This window comes from Ovis aries, chromosome 2 (assembly GCF_016772045.2).
Source record: "Ovis aries strain OAR_USU_Benz2616 breed Rambouillet chromosome 2, ARS-UI_Ramb_v3.0, whole genome shotgun sequence".
In the NCBI taxonomy this organism is placed as follows: Eukaryota; Metazoa; Chordata; class Mammalia; order Artiodactyla; family Bovidae; genus Ovis; species Ovis aries.
The window spans coordinates 128,541,804-128,559,617 of record NC_056055.1 but is presented as its reverse complement, the minus strand read 5'-3'; the positions used below and the strand labels follow the sequence as shown (position 1 = coordinate 128,559,617).

Here is a 17,814-nt window from a genome sequence, read left to right as displayed (position 1 = left end):
TAGACTGCTATCTTACACCATGTAGAAAAATCAGCTCATGGATTTAAAACTTGAACATAAGGCCTGAAATTGTAAAACTCCTAGAAGAAAACATAGTGGGTAAGCTCCTTGACCATTAGTCTTGGCAATGATTGTTTTTAATTTGACCCCGAGAGGCAACAAAAGTGAAAATAAACAAGTGGGGTTACATCAAACTAAAAAGTTTCTGCATACCAAAGGAAACCATCAACAAAATGAAAAGGCAACCTACTGAATGGGAGAAAATATTTTAAAATCATGATTCTGATAAGGGATAATATCCCAAATGTATAAAGAACTGATTAACTCAATAGCAAAAACAGTCTGATCCACAAATTGGCAGACCTCTGTAGACATTTTCCCAAAGAAGACATACAAATGGCCCAACAGGTACACAGAAAGGTGCTCAACATCGCTAGTCATTAGGTGAAATGCAAATTAAAGCCATAGTGAAATATCACCACATACCTGTCAGAATGGCTGTTATCAAAAATAAAATAAAAACTGATGATGAGGACGTGGAGAAAAAGGAACCTGCATCCTTTTGGGTTCCCGTAGTTGCTATAAACTGATGCAGCTACTACAGGAAATAGTATGGAAGTTCCTCAAAAAAATTAAAATAGAACTACCATATGATCCAGCTTTCCCATTGTGAGCGTTTATCCCAGAGAAACAAAATCACATTAGGGGTTGTCTGAGGAGTCTTTCAGCATAGCGAAAGAAATAAAAGAAGCAAAAACAAGGAAGAAAGGGAAAGGTATGTCCAACCGAATGCAGAGTTCCAGATAATAGCAAAGAGGGACAAGACGGCCTTCTTCAATGAATGATGCAAAGAAATAGTGGAAAACAACAGACGGTGAAAGATTAGCGATCTCTTCAAGAAAACTGAAAATATCAAAGAAACATGTCAGCCAAAGATGGGCACAATAAAGGACAGAAATGATAAAGACCTAAAAGAAGCAGAAGAGATCAAGAAGAGATAGTAAGAATACACAGAACTGTACAAAAAAGATTTTAATGACCCAGATAACCATGATGGTGTGGTCCCTCACCCAGAGCCAGACATTCTGCAGCATGAAGTTAAGTGGACCTTTAGAAGCACTGCTGCCAGTAAAGCAAGTGGATGGGATGGAATTCCAGGAGAGCTATTTAACATCCTAAAAGATGATGCTCTCAAAGTGCTGCACTCCATATGTCAGCAAATTTGGAAACCCAACAGTGGCCACAGGACTGAAAAAGGTCAATCTTCATCCCAGTTCCCAAGAAGGGCAGTACTAAAGACAGTTCAAGCTACTGCACAATTGCACTCATCTCCCACGCTAATAAGGTTATGCTGAAAATTCTTCAAGCTCGGCTTCAACAGTTCATGAATCGAGAACCTCCAGATGTTCAAGGTAGGTCTAGAAAAGGAAGAACCAGAGATCAAATTGCCAAGATTCCCTGAATCACAGAGAAATCAAAGGAATTCTAGAAAAACATATACCTCTGTTTCATTGACTATGCTAAACCCTTTGACTGTAGATCGCAACAAACTGTGGAAACCTCTTTAAAGAGATGGGGATAACAGACCACCTTACCTGTCTCCTGAGAAACCTGTATGCTCGTCAAGAAGCAGCAGTCAGAACCCTTTATGGAACAACTGACTGGTTCAGGATTTAGAAAGGAGTATAACAAGGCTATTTATTGTCATCCTGTTTATTTAACTTATACATGAGCACATGATGCAAAATGCTGGGCTGCATGAGTTACAAGCTGGAATCAAGTTGCTGGAAGAAATATCAACAACCTCAGATATGTGGATGATATATCACTCTAATGACAGAAAGCAAAGAGTAACTAAAGAGCTTCTTGATGAGGGCGGATGCTAAGTCCCTTCAGTTGTGACCAACTCTTTGCGACCCTATGGACTGCAGCCTGCCAGGCTCCCCTGTCCATGGGATTCTCCAAGCAAGAATACTGGAGAGGGTTCCCATACTCTTCTCCAGATGAAGGTGAAAGAGGAGCGTGAAAAAGCCAGCTTAAAACCCAATATTAAAAAAACTAATGTCATGGCATCTGGTCCCACCACTTCATGGCAAATAGAAGGGGAAAAGGTGGAAGCAGCAACAGATTTCCTTTTCTTGGGCTCTAAAATCACTGCAGATGGTGACTGCAGCCATGAAATTAGGAGATGACTGCTTCTTGGCAGGAAAGCTATGACAAACCTAGACAATGTATTAAAAAGCAAAGACATAACACTTTGCCAACAAAGGTCCATATAGTCAGGGCTATGATCTTTCCAGTAGCCATGTATGGATGTGAGAGTTGGACCATCAAGAAGGCAGAGCGCTGAAGAATTGATGCTTTTGAACTGTGGTGCTGGAGAAGACTCTCAAGAGCCCCTTGGACAGAAGGAGGTTAAATCAGTCAATCCTAGAGGAAATAAACCCTGAATACTCATTGGAAGGACTGATGCTGAAGCTCTAATACTTTGGCCACCTGATGTGAAGAGCCTGGAGAAGACCCTGATGCTGGGAAAGATTGAAGGCAGAAGAAAGGGGTGACAGAGGATGAGATGGTTGGATGACATCACCGCTTCAATGGACACAAACTTGGGCAAACTCCAGGAGATGGTGAGCAACAGGGAGGCCTGGCGTGCTGCAATCCATGGGATTGCAAAGAGTCAGACATGACTTAGCAACTGAACAACAGCAACAATATTATAATAATGCAACATGATTTACAGTAGCCAGAACATGAAAATAACCCAAGTGTAATAGACAGATGAATAGGTAAAGTATATGTTTGTATGTTTACATACATGTTACATACATAAAGTATGGGTAGACCTTGACAGCATTATGTTGCATGAAATAAATCAGACAGTGACAAATACCATATGACTTCATTTGTATATGAAATCTGAAGGAAAAAAAAAAACAACACCGGAACTCATAGATACAGAGAACAGATTGGTGAGTAGAAGGTAAGGTAAGTAAATCTGGCAATGTAGTGAACAACATAGTAACTATAGTTGTTAACTATACTAATTAATGTTGTACTGCATCTTTGAAAATTACCAAGAGAGTAGATTTTTAAAGTCTTCATCACAAGAAAAAATGTAACTGCATGTGGTGATGGATGTTAACTACACTTGTTGAAGTAATAGTTTTACAATATATACATATGTGAAATTATTATGCCATACACCTAAAACTAATACAACATTTTCTGTGAATTAAATTTCAATTAAAAAAATAAGCAGAAAAACAAAGACACAGGCAAAAGGGAAACATTAAACGGGAACTATCTCTAACAGATGTTAAAACCTACCATAAGTTGTCTGTAATTGAAAAGTGTGGTACTGGCGCACCATAGAGAGATGGACCAGTGGAATGATTGGATGAAGCAAAAATAGTCCCAGGTACAAATAGAATTTCAGTGTTTATGCGCATATCTATATATTTATATCTATTTCCAAGTCTTCTGCCCAACCTAAAAATCTGCCTTTTCTCTGACTCGGCTCTGGCGCTGCATGGGGTTGCCATCCTGGCAGATGTACTTTGGACTCCATACTTCTAGATGTTGATTTCACTCTACACCAGGACTGTGTATCTTTCTGTGTTAATAGAAATGGTGTAAAATCTGGACTGTCCAATAAGTTGGCTATTGAACCCTTGAAATATGGCTAGTGCAACCGACTTACTTTAAAATTCTATTTAATTTTAATTTATATTTGAATGGCTACATGAGGTTAGTGGAAACTCTACTGAATGATCACAATTTATATTCTAAGCTCTCTGAGGACAGATTCACATCTGTTTAGTTCACACTAGTGTCTAACATGGTTCCTGAGGGCTGACTGGATTTTATTTTTCCAATCCATATTAATTCCGTGACAAATACTTGACAGGAGATCTGGCTGCACCCTGATGTTCAGCTCCATCATGGTACACAGTCAGGGAGGAGATCTTCAGCTGTAATAGGTGCCTCTTGAGGGTTTTTTCTCTTTGCTGATCAGAAACTAGCTTATCCTTAAACATACAGGCTTGAAAGATTCACTTTAATTTTCAGGAAACTCAGAGTCTTGTTTTTATGTGATAGTGAATGAAAAACAAAAGCAGATGTCAGTATATTTATTCACCTGCTTTAAGGAAACTACAGCTTCCTTAAAGTAATATTTTCAGCTCTGCTCATAGAGAAATTTGTCTTTGAGGAAACATATGCAATCAACGGTTTACATAAACACTGGTCTCAGAAGAGCCAAACATCAGATGGAGGGCTTAACAGCAACAGAAGGAGAAGATTAGAATTTTGCAAAGGAGGTTCTGTTAACCTAAAGATTGTTCAAATCAGATCTTCACAGACAATTTGGGGCAAGGTAAAATAAAGTGTTAAGTAGCATGCTGGTGAGGAAAGAGCTGGGGCTTAAGGTCACAGATCACTCATTTGACTTTCAGCTTTCCTATTCCCTTTAGCTGTGTGATGACATCTATTCAGCTTCTCAGTACCAATTCTTTATCTGGCAAAAAGAGAAGAAGGATTGTATTGTGAAAATGTGGTTTGGGGTATGGAATGAACTGATCTAAGTAAATGGTCAGCAGAGGTATATTTTCCTCTACTCAACTCTCCTCCCACACACTGACACTACCTCCAAAATGTTGCTGTGTAGAGTTAAGAGGGTGAGAGCTGGAGAAGATTCTAGGAAATACCCAATCAAATACCTTCTGTTTATAAATCTGGAAATGGAATATGGGTTATGGGAAAGCAAAAGTGATACCAGCTGCAGACTCTAAAAGAGGAGATGGCAGATGTCCTCAGCATCACACCTGCTCCACGCTCGGTGCCGCTACCTTTGCAATCAGTACTCACTGCTGAAAATTCAGAGATGCAAACATGTGCCTGCATGTTTTAAGTTCTTTCTCACACTGATTTTCAATGTTTGTTTTTCTCTTTACTTTATTAAAAGTATTACTAGAGCAGTTGTGGTGTGCTAAAGTCGCTTCAGTCACATCTGTCTCTTTCTGACTGCAGCCCACCAGGCTCCTCTGTCCATGGGATTCTCCAGGCAAGAATACTGGAGTGCATTGCCATGCCCTCCTCCATTAACTTTCTCTATTTGAGCCTTTGGTTACAGTCACATTAAATATAAAATACAAAAGGAAACATGTATACCTAATGCTGATTCCTGTTGATGTATGGCAGAACCCATCACAATATAATTAAATAAATATATATGTATAAACAAAATAACCAAACAAAAATATGAAATAACTGCCTCAACATTATTTTATCTAGTAGGAGGGCAAGTTCTTTGCTATCAGTGGTCAAATTCTACACTTTTCTCCCTTCTAATGTGCTTTAGCGTCTTCTGAATTTAAAGGCACAATTTTCACTTAAAAAAAATAAATAACTCTGGCTTCACTGTCTTATCTTTTGGTGACTATAAGACAGGGCAGTGAAATGTCTAACTGCGATAAAGGACCAGTGAAATTACACATGAGAACAAAGAACACTTCAGCGATGCCAGTTATGAGAACTGGTATTTGACAGCACAGTGTGTCGTGCAGTATCAATGCACAGATCAGGTATTTGCTTATAGGAAAATTCCTGAAAGTAGCAGAGTGAGGGAATTTGTATTTTTCAGCATTGACTATGCTTTTGGTTTACAGCAACTATCAAACACATTTTCCATGTTTCCTAATTTAGGTATTTAGTTTCACATAGGTAAACACATACAAAACTTTTTTGTGTTAGTTGATTTTCTCATATAGAATTTTTTACCTTAACTACAATTTTATTCCAATCCCAAATAAGGGCAATGCCAAAGAATATTCAAACTACTGCACAATTGTGTTCATTTCACATGCTAGCAAGGTAATGCTCAAAATCCTTCAAGCTAGGCTTCAACAGTACATGAACTGAGAACTTCCAGATATACAAGCTGGATTTAGAAAAGGCAGAGGAACCAGAGATCAAATTGCCAACATCTATTGGTTGATAGAAAAAGCAAAAGAATTCCAGATAAAAACATCTACTTCTGCTCCATTGAAAAAGCCTTTGACTGTGTGGATCCCAACAAACTGTGGACAGTTCCTAAAGAGATGGGAGTACCAGACCACCTTACCTGTGTCCTGAGAAACCTGTATGCAGGACAAACAGCATAGATAGAACCACAAATGGAACAATGGACTGGTTTATAATTGGGAAAGGAGTATATCAAGGCTGTATATTGTCACCCTGCTTGTTTAACTTATATGCAGAGTATATTGTGTGAAATGAGGGGCTGAATAAATCACAGGCTATAATCAAGACTGCTGGAAGAAATATCAGTAACCTCATATATGCAGTTGATACCACCCTAATGGCAAAAAATGAAGAGGAACTAAAAAGCCTCTTGATGAAAGTGAAAGAGGAGAGTGAAAAAGCTGGCTTAAAACTCAGCAATCAAAAAACTAAGATCATGGCATCCAGTCCTATTGCTTCATGATGGGGAAAAGAATGGAAACAGTGACAGACTTTATTTTCTAGGCTCCAAAATTACTGCGGATGGTGACTGCAGTCATGAAATTAAGACACCTGTTCTTTGGAAGAAAAGCTATGACAAAGCTAGACTGCATTCAAAAGCAAAGACATCTCTTTGCCGACAAAGGTCTGTCTAGTCAAGGTTATGGTTTTTCCAGTAGTCATGTATGGATGTGAGAGTTGGACCATAAAGAAAGCTGAGCACCGAATAATCGATGCTTTTGAACTGTGGTGCTGGAGAAGACTCTTGAGAGTCCCTTGGACTGCAAGGAGATCAAATCAATCAATCCTCAAGGAAATCAACCCTGAGTACTCATTGAAAGGAGTGATGCTGAAGCTCCAATACTTTGGCCACCTGATGCAAAGAGCTGACTCCTTAGAAAAGACCCTGATGCTGGGAAAGATTGAGGGAAGGAGGAAAAGGGAGTGGACACAGGATGAAATGATTTGATGGCATTATCGACTCAATGTACATGAGTTTGAGCAAACTCCAGGAGATAGTGAAGGACAGGAAAGCCTGGTGTGCTGCAGTTCATGGGGTCACAAAGAGTCAGATATGACTGATCAACTGAACAATAACAACATATATGATGAAGAAAATAATACATAACTAATATTTTATCCAATTTTAGAACATAACAAGAGTATGTTTTCCTATTCTTATAGAAATGAATATAGACTTAGAGAATATGGATACTCATATTAAGACTAAAATGTAAAATATAAAAATATCTGGCTTCCCAGGTAGCTCAGCTGGTGAAGAATTTGCCTGAAATGCAGGAGACCCCAGTTTGATTCCTGGGTTGAGAAGTTCCTCTGGAGAAGGGATAGGCTACCCACTCGAGTATTCTATGTCTTCCCTGGTGGCTCAGACAGTAGAGAATCCACCTGCAATGTGGGAGACCTGGGTTCAGTCCCTGGGTTGGGAAGATACCTGTATATGGGCGTGGCAACCCACACCAGTATTCTCCCCATGAAGAAAGGAGTCTGGCAGGCTACAGTCCTTGGGGTCATAAAGAGTCAGACACGACTGAGAGTCTAATAGGTGTTATTTCTTTTGAATGGAGTTTGTCATGGCACATATTCTCTGTCGTGTATATCCCTTTCTTTCTTGGTCTATTAACATTTTCCCCAGAAAATAGAATATCTGTCAGTGGTATCACTCTGCAGATGAACACACAGAAGATTTCCCTGTCTTTCTCTTCATGTCTTGTTGCCAGAGCTTCTCTTTTATTTTTATTTATTTATAAACTTATTTGTTTGGTTGTGCCTGTCTTAGTTGTAGCATGCAGGATCTTTGTTTTAACTGTGGCATGTGGGATGATCTAGTTCCCTGACTAGGGATCAAACCTGGGCCCCTGCGTCGGGAACATGAAGTCCAAGACACTGGACCACCAGGGAACCCCTTATCTTTTATTGTTGGCACCCTCTCCCCTCTCATTCACACGTATTTATATTTCCATATTTATATGTATTTTAAAATATATATCCCACCTATCTATTCTTATTTATCTATCTTATTCAGGAAGGACTCATAAGATGATAAGGCTAATATTAATCATCATAAAGAGGGTTCTGAAAGAAGGCTTTCAGTCACATTGTTGAATCTCTGCCTCTTTATTTTTCCATTAAAGACAATATTTAGAAAACTTACAGAATGAAATCTCTTCTGAACTGTTGCTTCCTAAAGTGAAGCTATTTTATAGTTCATCTTCTCCCCTCTCTCCCCAGTTTTTTTTTTTTTGAGAAATAATTGAAATAATTACTGTATAAGTTTCAGGCATACAGCATGGCAGTTTGATTTACATATATTGTAAAATAATTACCACAATAGGTTCAGCTAACATCCATCTTCCCATCTAGATAAAATAAAAAGAACTCGAAAGATATTCTTGCGACGAGAGCTCTTAGGATTTATTTAGTTTCTTAATAACTTACAGCAGTGTTAACTACAATCAACCTGTTGTATATGACATCCACAGTCCTTCTTTATGTTGTAGCTGGGAGTTTGTACCATTTGACCACCTTTCTCCAGTTCCTCCTTTCCCCACCCTCTGCCTCTAGAAACCACAGGGCTGAACTGTCTTCCTATGAGGATCTGTTTTTGTTACCGCTTTTTTAATTCCACATAGACGTGAGCTCGTACAGCGTTTGTTTTGTCTGACTTATTTCGTTTAGCATAATACCCTCGAGGTTCACCTGTGTGGTCGCAGATTCTCCTCTTGCAATGTTGTGTTTGCTGCATTGTTTCTGGGCATTAACCTCTCACTCAGTTTCAGCCAGAACCTCTTTCTTCACTGAGAGTAACAAAGCCAGGAGAGAAAGCCAATTTTCAAAAAGCTTCCGTGATCACAAGTAGGGACATTTTAAAAAATATGTTTATCCTCAATCTATCTAAAGCATATATGTATATTGCAATTTGCCTTCCTAAGTATAATATTGTCAAATTTATTCAATTTGCTTAACTTGTGACTGCATGCTATAGCCTTGCCAGAAAATTTCTGGGACATCCTAATTTTTCCTGTTCTTGCTAATGAGACGGGAGCCCTAGAGGGGACACTGCTTTGATACAGCTCATGCCCTGACTCAGGGGTGAGGGGCCTAACCAGAATAAGGACAGAAGTGCTTCCCAGGACCTTCATCATTAGTACTTTATAATCATAGTCTGTAGGAATTTACAGATCAGCAATCAAAAAGTCCAATCTTGAGATGTCATTTTAATAATATGAGTTAGTTACAAAGCAATAATGTTGTATAAATTAAATTATAATAACACAGTTCACTACTTTTATTTCCTAATTGAATGTAAAGTGATCCAAAATGATATATAGAAATAATTAAACTTTTAAAAGTGATAAATTAGTGAAATTAACTTGTTAATTATTGTGAGACATTGAAATATTAGTACTCTCCAATCAGATAGAAAAATATGGGAGAAATTAAGTGATGATATCTCTTCTTATTTTTCTCCTATATTACATCTCTTCTGAATTCTCTAAGAGTTCTAAGATATACGTTTAAAATTTCTGAAATACACTTTGATTTTTCATTCAAATTAATTAGATATGCTTTAAGAAAGCACAAAATATATATCTTAGGTTGCGTTTGAGGTGTCATTTTTAAAAATACCTTAAATTCTTAACATCCTATAAAAGGAAAAATAGACATTGTTGTATATTATTATTAGGTAGTAAATTGGTAGTGTTTCTGTGAGGAGCAATTTGGCAACATACATTAAAATTTTTTGAGTGCGTAATATTTGATCTATAAGTTCCATTTCTAGATATTTATCCTCTGTGCATACAGATTCATGTGCAAAATGCTGCATGTACCATGATACAGCTTTGCTGGTGGCTCAAAGAATGACAAAGAATCTGCCTGTAGTGCAGAAGACCCGGTTCAGTCTCTGGGTGGGGAAGATCCCCTGTAGAAGGGAATGACAACCCACTCCAAGATTCTTGCCTGGAGAATCCTATGGACAGAGGAGCCCAGAGGGCTACAGTCTATGGGTTCACAAAAGTCGGACACGACTGAGTGACTAACACTTCTACCACGATATGCATTGGAGCATTTGTACAATAATGATGATTAGAAACAAGCCATGTCTTTAATAGAAAACTGGTAAAAACGTTTTACTACATTCATTGTGTGGAATGACAAAGAAGTATTAAAATAATACATGAAATAAAATGAAGCCATTAAAGTCCTAATAATGCTTATCATTTGTTGAACAGGTAATTTGTATGAATTCATTTAATCCTTATAATATCCCTATGATGTTTATACTGTTATTTACAGATTTAAAAAACACTGGAATGTGGAAAAGTTTCCTTTAATGACCAAGATAGAATGTAATGTGACTACTATACAAATCCAGCCCACTCCAGTACTCTTGCCTGGAAAATCCCATGGACAGAGGAGCCTGATAGGCTGCAGTCCATGGGGTGGTGAAGAGTCAGACACGACTAAGCGACTTCCCTTTCACTTTTCACTTTCATGCATTGGAGAAGGAAATGGCAACCCACTCCAGTGTTCTTGCCTGGAGAATCCCAGGGACGGCGGAGCCTGGTGGGCTGCCATCTATGGGGTCACACAGAATTGGACACGACTGAAGTGACTTAGCAGCGGCAGCAGCAGTATACTATTAAACAATTATAAAAGTATATAGAGTGTGCCCCCATTTGTAAGAGAAATACGTATTTAGAAAGGAAAGGAAGAAGGGAAAGGAAAGAACCCACAGCCTTAATTTATCTAAAGAATATGATTCTTTACAAATACTTTTTTATAATATATTATTTGTCAATGCACATAATCTGTTATATATTAGAAAATAAATATTTTTCAATGAAGGTAAAGGTTTTATACATCATACATTGCAGTGTATGTTCTGCAGTTTGTAATATACAGCTCTAGCAACATGTAGCTCTCGAATATTTGATACATGGCTATTCCAAATAGAAATATGCTGTAAATATGAAATATTCATCAGATTTTGAAGATTTAGTACCAAAAATATAAAATATCTTATTAATAATTTTATTGATTATGTGATAAAGTAATATTTTAATTAAACTAGGTTAAATAAAATATATTCTTAAAATAAAGTTTACCTTTTAAAAACTTTTTATAATATAACCATTAGATGAATTTGTTACTGTAGGTCATTCACCTAGAGCCAGACATCCTGGAATGTGAAGTCAAGTGGACCTTAGAAAGCATCACTACAAACAAAGCTCTTGGAGGTGATGGCATTCCAGCTGAGCTATTTCAAATCCTGAAAGATGATGCTGTAAAAGTGCTGCACTCAATAATGCCAGCAAATTTGGAAAACTCAGCAGTGGCCGCAGGACTGGAAAAGGTCAGTTTTCCTTCCAATCCCAAAGAAAGGCAATGGAAAGAATGCTCAAACTACTGCACGACTGCACTCATCTCACATGCTAGTAAAGTAATGCTCAAAATTCTCCAAGCCAGGCTTCAGCAATATGTGAACTGTGAACTTCCAGAAGTTCAAGCTGGTTTTAGAAAAGGCAGAGGAACCAGAGATCAAACTCCCAACATCCGCTGGATCATGGAAAAAGCAAGAGAGTTCCAGAAAAACATCTACCTCTGCCTTTACTGACTATGCCAAAGCCTTTGACTGTGTGGACCACAATAAACTGTGGAAAATTCTGAGAGAGATGGGAATACCAAACCACCTGACCTGCCTCTTGAGAAATCTGTATGCAGGTCAGGAAGCAACAATTAGAACTAGACATGGAACAACAGACTGGTTCCAAATAGGAAAAGGAGTACGTCAAGGCTGTATAGTGTCACCCTGCTTATTTAACTTCTATGCCGAGTACATCATGAGAAACACTGGACTGGAAGAAGCACAAGGTGGAATCAGGATTGCCGGGAGAAATATCAATAATCTTAGATATGCAGATGACACCACCCTTATGGCAGAAAGTGGAGAGGAGCTAAAAAGCCTCTTGATGAAAGTGGAAGAGGCGAGTGAAAAAGTTGGCTTAAAGCTCAACATTCAGAAAACGAAGATCATGGCATCCGGTCCCATCACTTCATGGGAAATAGATGGGGAAACAGTAGAAACAGTGTCAGACTTTATTTTTGGGGGCTCCAAAATCACTGCAGATGGTGATTGCAGCCATGAAATTAAAAGATGCTTACTCTTTGGAAGGAAAGTTATGACCAACCTAGACAGCATATTAAAAAGCAGAGACATTACTTTGCCAGCAAAGGTCCATCTAGTAGGCTATGATTTTTCCAGTGGTCATGTATGGATATGAGAGTTGGACTGTGAAGAAAGCTGAGCCCCAAAGAACTGATGCTTTTGAACTGTGGTGTTGGAGAAGACTCTTGAGAGTCCCTTGGACAGCAAGGAGATCCAACCAGTCCATCCTAAAGGAGACCAGTCCTGGGTGTTCATTGGAAGGACTGATGCTGAGGCTGAAAGGATAAACACATGTGTTTATTTTCCCATTTATGTTGTTACACAATATTGAGCAGAGTTCTCTGTGCTATACAATAGATCCTTGTTGGTTATCCATTTTTAATATAGCAGTGTGTACATGTCAATACCAAACTCCTTAACTGTCCCTTCCCCCAACCTTCCCCTCTGTTAACCATAAGTTTGTGAGTCTGTTTTTTTCTGTAAATAAGTTCATTAATATTAACTTTTAGATTACACATATAAGTGATATCCTATAATATTTGTCTCTCTGTGTCTGACTTACTTCAATCAGTTTGACAATCTCTAGGTCTATCCGTGTTGCTGCAAATGACATTATTGAATTCTTTTTAATGAATGAGTAATATTTTGGTGTACATATGTACCAAGCCTGTTTATCCATTTCTTTGCCAATAGACATTTAGGTTGCTTCCATCTCTTGCTATTCTAAATAGTGCTGCAATGAACATTGGCATATATGTGTCCTTTCAGACTATGTTTTTCTCCAGGTATATGCTCTGGAGGGCTTCCCTGGTGGCTCACACAGTAAAGAATCTGCCTTCAGTGCGGGAGACCTGGATTCGATCCCTGGTTGGGAAGATCCCCTGGAGAAGGGAATGGCTACCCATTCCAGTATTCTTGCCTCGACAGTCCCGTGGACAGAGGAGTCTGGCAGGCTACAGTCCATGGGGTTGCAAAGAGTCAGGCACAACTGAGTGAGCACGCACTGAGCCACTGGAGAAGTTGTCAGTATGATTATTTTTTTCCCAAATTACTGAAATTCTTTTTTGAATTGCCTATATTGACAAGCTAGAATATAAATGCCTTGATGCCAGACACCTATCTATCTACCTTGTTCAGTGCATCTCCCCAGTGTCCGGTAAGAATAACTATCACATGCATTTTTAAATAAACGGAAAACAAAGAATTTGTGATGGAGTATTTCAAGGTACAATATAACCCCATTATGATAAAAATTTTCAAGGATGGAGTAAAGTTGTAATTTAATCACTGAATTTTGCACCTTCACCATATCTGAAAACTTGTTAAATGTTGTAGAGAGAACTCCTATCAGAAGTACAAAACCCTTAGCAAAATGATCCTAATGATTCTGAGAATTTTTCAGGCCTCTCTCTCATGTGTCATTAATATATTTTAAAGATGTGCTTAAAAGTGAATAAAACTACCAGCAAAGAAAAATTCATACATGTATTAACTTTAAAACAATCTAAAATTAATCTCTATCAATTGTGGGATATTTAATTTTTCAAGAGCCCCAAATATTCTGGAAATATGATTCTACTAGATTATCCCTAGGAAATATTGCTATACAGACAAGTTCTGCGTAATAGGATTGTGTTATGCAGCATCCTGTTAAATGGCAACAAAATATAAAAGTCATAAGCTAATTTGCCAGGATTCTAAATGAACTCTCTTTGAATCATGATTGTTCTGTTAGGCTGGTGCAAAAGTAATAGCCGTTTTGCATTGTTGAACTATGCTGTTTGATATTAGAATACATTCTTAAATGTGATTATGCTATATATCATTTTAATGTGCACTTCTCACTTTATGCTTTTTGGTAATAACTTATTCCTTGATGTTTATTTTATGTTTATTTTAGACTATAGAAATGATGGTAGGCAAAAAGTATATTCATATGATTTTTTAATTTGAGTTCAAACTGAGTTGTAAAGCAGCAGACAGCTTGCAACATCAGCAACACGTTTGGCCCAGGAATTGCTGACGAACATACGGTGCAGTGGCGGCTCAAGAAGTTTTGCAAAGGAGACAAGAGCCTTGAAAATGAGGAGCTCAGTGGCCGGCCATCAGAAGTTGACAACAATCAATTGAGAGCAATCATCGAAGCTAATCCTCTTACAACTATGTGAGAAGTTACGGAAGAACTCAATGTCGAACATTCTATGGTCCATTGGCATTTGAAGCAAATTGGAAAGGTGAAAAATCTTGATAAGTGAGTGTCTCATGAGCTGACTGAAAATCAAGACGCTAGTCATTCTGACATGTCATCTTCTCTTACTGTACACAACAACAATGAACCATTTCTCCATCAGATTGTGACATGCAATGAAAAGTGGATTTTGTACAATAACCAGCAATGACCAGCTCAGTGGTTGGACCGAGGAGAAGCTCCAAAGCACTTTCCAAAGCCAACCTTGCACCATAAAAGGTCATGGTCACTGTTTGGTGGTGTGCTGCCCATCTTATCCACTAGAGCTTTCTGATCCCAGCAAAACCATTACAGCTGAGAAGTATGCTCAGCAAATTGATGACATGCACCAAAAACTACAATGTGTGCAGCCGGCATTGGTCAACAGAAAGGGCCCAAGTCTTCATCATGACAACACCCAAGCACACCTCACACAGCCAACACTTCAGTAGTTAAACACATTGGGCTGAGAACTTTTGCCTCATCCACTATATTAACCTGACCTATAGCCAACCGACTACCACTACTTCAAGCATCTCGGCAACTTTTTGCATGGAAAACACTTCCACAAACAGCAGAAGACAGAAAATGCTTTCCGAGAGTTCATGGAATCCCAAAGCATGGATTTTTATGCTACAGGAATAAACTTGTTTCTCATTGGTAAAAATGTGTTGATTGTAATGGTTCCTATTTTGATTAACAAAGATATCTTTGAGCCTAGTTATAATGATTTAAAATTTATGATCTGAAACCACAGTTACTTTTTCATCAACCTAATAGTTACTAGTTGTATGGCTATATGGTTACATAACTTCTCTGCACCTCAGATCCCTCCTTATTAAAAAAGGAAAAGTAATGATACACAGTGTTGTAGGGATGTGGTAAGAAATAACTTAGGTAACAGCTATAAAGCAGTTCCTATATAACCGTGATGAAAGTGACAGAGGAGAGTGAAAAAGTTGGCTTGAAGCTCAACATTCAGAAAACAAAGATCATGGCATCCAGTCCCATCACTGCATGGCGACTTCAGGGTGAATAGATGGAGGAACAGTGGAAACAGTGGCTGACTTTATTCTCTGGGGCTCCAAAATCAGTGCAGATGGTGACTGCAGCCATGAAATTAAAAGACATTTACTCCTTGGAAGGAAAATTATGACCAACCTAGACAGCATTTTAAAAAGCAGAGACAGTACTTTGCCAACAAAGGTCTGTCTAGTCCAAGCTATGGTTTTTCCAGTGGTCATGTATGGATGTGAGAGTTGGACTGTGAAGATAGCTGAGCACTGAAGAATTGATGCTTTTGAACTGTGGTGTTGGAGAAGACTCTTGAGAGTCCTTTGGACAGCAAGGAGATCCAACCAGTCCATCCTAAAGGAAATCATTCCTGAATATTCATTGAAAGGACTGATGCTGAAGCTGAAAGTCCAATACTTTGGCCACCTGATGCAAAGAGCTGACACTTTAGAAAAGACCCTGATGCTGGGAAAGATTGGAGGCAGGAAGAGAAGGGGGCAACAGAGGATGAGATGGTTTGATGGCATCACCGACTCAGTAGAGATGAGTTTGAGTAAACTCTGGGAGTTGATGATGGACAGGGAGGCCTGGCAAGCTGTAGTCAGTCCATGGTATCACAAAGAGTTTGACATGACTGAGCAACTGAACTGAACTTGTATAGCCAATATTCAATTTAATATAATATTCACTATCAATATTATTGGTTACATGACCATATGAAATTATATAACTATTTGTGCAAGTAGAACTGTGCACTACCCATCACAATAGTAGAAAGTCCAGCTTTAGTCATTAATTTCTTCAGCTAAAAAATCACATTAGTACAGCAGGGCTGACTTGTTTTTTGTTCTCTGAAGTGATTGCTGCTTAATAACCAAGGGCATAGAGTTAATGGGCTGATATACAAATGCAAATCCTAATATTCTTAGTTAACGACAAAAAAAAGTCTGTATTAATCTAGTGTTTATATCATCATAGTAGTCAGGACTTGTAAAAATTTACTCTCTTCTAGATACTCCATATGGGTAATTTCATTTAATCTTTACAATAGCTCAATGATAGAAGTATACTATTATTTTTCTTTTTATGGGTCAAAGATCTGAAGACTAGAGAAGTTATATAAACTTGCCCCAAGGCCTGAAGTTTACCAGTATGAAATACTAATTAGAACTGAAAGTTAACCATGGAAAATCATACATTACATTATAGTATAAACATACAGTATTTCTAAATGTATAACATATATGTTGCATGATTTATGTAGTTATTTAAATATGTATTTTAAGATTTTGACTTAAATCAGTGTTCTCAAAATATTTTCACATGGAATGTGGCTACAGTAGTTAGCACAAGGGGCGACCTGTGTACCTAGGCCGCGTGTATCTTGTGATGTGTTCAGGCATACCTATTAGGACACTTTGAAGTGAAACTACTAGGATGTTAGTATGAAATAGCTTATTTGATCACTAAAATGGATTCTCATATACTGAATTTTTGTGTTTTTTTGGCATTCTTTCATTGATGGCACCTACCTATCATTTTAAATAGTAAATATTAACTGTATTTGGGATGCATTCTTTGATTTCCTTTTTTTCCTTGAACCTATCACACACAGTTCTGGGCTTTATATATAAGTTTTTTAAAGCATTATACCTGAAGATGCTGATGGAAGTATGGGTGCAATGGTGTTAATAATAAAATCAGTCATATACTTTCAGAATAGTAGGAAGGTCAAATTGCTGAACCATCTGATACCACCTGTTACTGCTGTAAAAACAGCAGCTGTAAACAAAAAATATGGACATATAGTGAAAATTATTTTATATTTGGATTTTAGTGGATTGAAAATGAACGTAAATTCTTCCATTAGAATAAGCATGTTTGGGGACATTCACAGTTGTGGCAAGGAAGCATTCTATCTGAAATATAAATTTTGAAATGTACAAGGACTGCTATGGGAAATGTTGAGCTTTTTAAAACAAAGCAGGAAGGCACTGGATAGACAGAAACATCAATGCAGGATGGCAGATGAAACTGCAGAAGTTGCGGAAGTCTTGTTTACAGCGTGTTCAACTTCAAAGTTGGAGTTATTCAAGTTATTGATGAGATACCCATTACTGTTTGGCTGCCAAACAGTGCAAATAATGCTCTCTGGGACAAAGCAAAGGAAAAAAAAATCCGGTGGAGCAACTCTGTCAAATGTAATAATTTATCAAACAATGACAGGTAGTCCCAATATGGGGCTCCATTTGTTGTGTTGATTACAAAAGAGTCCATAATACTCCCCGGAGTCTCTAAGATGAATTCTCTGATATTAGCCACTCAGCTGATCTTTTGGTGTTTGTGAGACGTGATTTGGATAAAGCAGTCCAAGAAGAAA

General features: G+C 38.0%; 1 long non-coding RNA gene across 1 annotated transcript in view; it reads left to right on the top strand.

The window, feature by feature from the left end:
- The window catches only part of LOC132659308 (uncharacterized), a 25,796-nt gene extending 7,982 nt beyond the window's left edge, over positions 1 to 17,814 (top strand). The window contains exon 2 of the long non-coding RNA XR_009599586.1: positions 11,183 to 17,814. This is a non-coding gene — a long non-coding RNA (uncharacterized LOC132659308). The remainder of the gene's footprint in view (positions 1 to 11,182) is intronic.